Genomic DNA, 2,648 nt, shown 5'->3' with positions numbered 1-2,648 from the left:
TGGGGCTCCATCCCCATCCCTTTCCTGCCAGCGCACTGGGGGAAGGCTCCTGTTTGCCAGGCCTATGGATTCTTCCTCTGTGGGATAAGGCACTGTGTGTTTTGCAGGAAGGCGCTCATGGCTGGCTGGTAGATGAGAGGCGGCCTTCTCAGGGGCTGCAAAGCTGAGGCTGTTGAGGGGTCGAGTTGATCTTGGGGCTCTGACAGGGGGCACCTGGTAAGGAGGCCCCAGGTGATGGGAGCTCCGCCTGGAGAGTCTGGCGCCGCTGCCTCCCCGCTGGCCCTACACCAGCCCTCAGGATGGATCATGCCTTTGCTCTTCTTGCGGTCAGCCATGGTTCTCCGGCTGTGGTTGGCTCTTGTCGCCTTGTTGACTTCCTTCTTCCTGCATTCCTAGGTTGTCTCATGGCTCTGCCCATGGCCCCTGGGGCTGCCGGCCACTGCTGTTGAGCTATCATGCCGGTACCCTTTCTTGGCAAGAGAGGCCATGCGCCTGGCTTCTGCCTTCTCTCTCAGCACTGCAGGGTGCTACACGAAATGGTCAGGCTTGGGAGCCTCCTCTTCCTCGTCGTCCTCCTCCTCCTCCTGCCCTTCTCTAGGCACTTTGGTTCTCAGCCCCTGAGGGATGGTGAATGGCCTGCAGCTGATGAGCTTGTCCTCTGCATCCGCATTGTTGGCTCCCACCTGGTTGCCATCATATGTGTCATCATCCTCATCCTCATAGTAAACATTGTGGTAGGGCAGGCTCTCACCTGGCTGCAGTAGCACCTCCTCCACCACCACGCTGTACTGCTCATGGCACTGCCACTGTGCGCCCCTGTGTGCTTGTCATTCAGCAAACTCCGTGTGTTCTCCTCCTTCCCGGTGCCCTTGCCCTTGTGCACCCAACTCAGGTCTACCGAGTCCCTGCTAAACACGTCAAACTCATCATTCTGGAAGACGTTGTGGCAAGATGTCAGCAGGGGTGTCTGGTCTGGTTTCATTTCTCTGCCTAGGTTGTGGTCCAGCTGGGTGAGGGTGGGGGCCAGCCGCTCCTCCAGGATATTGTTGATCACCTGTTCTGGGTCATAGTGGTAGTACTCCAGGCAGGCCAGGATGAAACCCTCACCAAGGTCTGGCAGCAGGTCCTTCACTTGGGAGATGAGTGAATCCAGCTCCACCCCACATACGATAAGGCCCACAGCCGCAGCTGCTCCCATGCACTCCTCTTCCTCCGAGTTCTCTGGATGTGACAATGTTTGACTGAATGCGTCTGCCATCACTGTGACCCCATTACGCTCCCCATTAGGCTCCTCAGTCACCGATGGGTCTTTAGCATCTGTGGCTTTCTGTCTGTCCACCCCTTCCCATGCACTCTCAACTGCCTGGAGGATGTAGGCAGTCCACGTCTCACCCAAGACTGACGAGGCCTGCTGCAGCAAGCTGATGTCTTCGGCCACAGGGAAGAGTGCATCATAGTCCCGGAGGAACCTCTTCTCCTGCAGCAAGGAGCTGAAGATCTGAAGGATGAAGCCCTGAATGTTGTCACAGCTGCTTTCTAGGATGGGAAGGAGGCATATCTGGTTCAGGATGATGTGGAAAATCTCCATTAGCTTCTTCCTGGAATGGGAGATCCTCTGCCACAGATCACCTAGAAGCTTGCTATCTTCAAGCCTCCTCTTCTTAATTGCAGACTCCATTTCAGGAATTACTGCTTCATAGAAGGAAGCTAGTCTGTAACAAAAGTTGTGCTTCTGGAAGGTCTGGCAAGCCAAAGGGAAGATACCCAGAAAGGCCCAGAGTGTGGTGCCGGTGTCACAAAGGTGGAGAACAATGTCCTTTAATTCCAGGAGAGGCATGCTGTTGGGGGTCAACCGGCCCCTCTCCTCGAGCTTCTGGGGTGTGCTACTGGCCCCATCCCCTTGCAAACCACAGTGCTGGAGGATATTGCTGAAGACCTGAAGGGTGGTAGGCATGGTTTCATCTAGGTCATTGCAGCAACTCGGCTGCTGTGTAAAGATGTTTCCTATCATCTTCTGGAGCAGTGGTGAGTTGCCTTTAAGGCATGACTTTAAAGGCATGCAGACGTCCAGGATCTTTGGAATGTCAAATAGGAAATTATTGTAGAGGATTTCTCCAAATGCAGAAGGGGAAATGAAGTGATCTTTGGATTCCTTGTGAGTGGACATGTGGAGGAAGGAAAAGAAGTATTTTAGGGACCTGCGGCTGCAGATGGCGATCGAGGAGAGCAAGAGGGAGACAGGGGCAAGGAGGAGTCATCCCTCATGGATCTTGCTGACGTCTTCGCAGCCGCAGCTCCTCCCCTGACCACAGACCCCTGGGGGGCCCAGCACCCATGGCTGCCCCCACCTCGGACCCCTGGGGTGGCCCTCCTGTCCCTCCAGCTGCTGATCCCTGGGAGTGTCCAGCCCCCACACCAACCTCTGGGGACCCCTGGAGGCCTGCTGCCCCTGCAGGACCCTCAGTTGACCCTTGGGGTGGGACCCCAGCCCCTGCGGCTGGAGAGAGGCCCACGCCAGATCCATGGGGAAGCTCTGGTGGTGGGGCCCCGTCAGTGGACCCTCCGCCTCCGATCCCTGGACACCGGCCCCGGCCTTCTCGGACCCCTGGGGAGGGTCACCTGCAAAGCCCAGCACCAATGGCACCACA

The 2,648-nt window shown here is 56.9% G+C and overlaps 2 pseudogenes; one reads left to right on the top strand and one right to left on the bottom strand.

The window, feature by feature from the left end:
* Positions 1-62: 62 nt before the first annotated feature.
* On the bottom strand, positions 63-2,173 carry LOC116548132 (annotated as a pseudogene).
* A 19-nt stretch (positions 2,174-2,192) lies between these two features.
* LOC116548131 overlaps positions 2,193-2,648 on the top strand; it is a 1,126-nt pseudogene continuing 670 nt past the window's right edge.

This window comes from Sapajus apella, unplaced genomic scaffold, assembly GCF_009761245.1.
Source record: "Sapajus apella isolate SASKATOON/1434 unplaced genomic scaffold, GSC_monkey_1.0 scaffold7313, whole genome shotgun sequence".
Classification (NCBI taxonomy): domain Eukaryota; kingdom Metazoa; phylum Chordata; class Mammalia; order Primates; family Cebidae; genus Sapajus; species Sapajus apella.
This window is presented reverse-complemented; position numbering and strand designations above follow the sequence as displayed.